The sequence below is a fragment of the Ailuropoda melanoleuca genome, chromosome 16 (assembly GCF_002007445.2).
Source record: "Ailuropoda melanoleuca isolate Jingjing chromosome 16, ASM200744v2, whole genome shotgun sequence".
NCBI lineage: Eukaryota > Metazoa > Chordata > Mammalia > Carnivora > Ursidae > Ailuropoda > Ailuropoda melanoleuca.
In genome coordinates this window covers 77,134,336-77,134,786 of record NC_048233.1, presented here as the reverse complement: position 1 = coordinate 77,134,786, position 451 = coordinate 77,134,336, and positions in this window count along the sequence as shown.

The following is a 451-nucleotide window of genomic DNA, read 5'->3' as shown; positions in this document are numbered from 1 at the left end:
TCATATAAAATTTGCTAACAAAACATAAGCCTAATTCAACAATTTACAATAGCTAATTTATAAATCAATATTATGTTTTTTTTCCTTAGGAATCATAACTGATTTTGCTATGATTTTTAAAATTTTTTCAAATATTCTATTATTTTGAAAAGCAAAAAATACTTTTGATTAAATTTTGAAAATATAGTGATTGAAAATTTACTGTTTTCTAACAAGAAATTGTACCACTGTTATTTATAACATTTAGATGGTAGTGGGATTAATTTAATGCAAGAAATTTATTTTACTCAAAATATTCCATTGTGTTGTTTATTCATAACAGACTTTTCATTCTAGGTAATGTTTCATTTCCCCAGCATGATATGGAGCATTCTCCTAAATTGGCTGTAGACATATGATCAAGGAATGTAGTTGCATTTAAAAAAAAAACAGAAACAAAAATACATCTGCC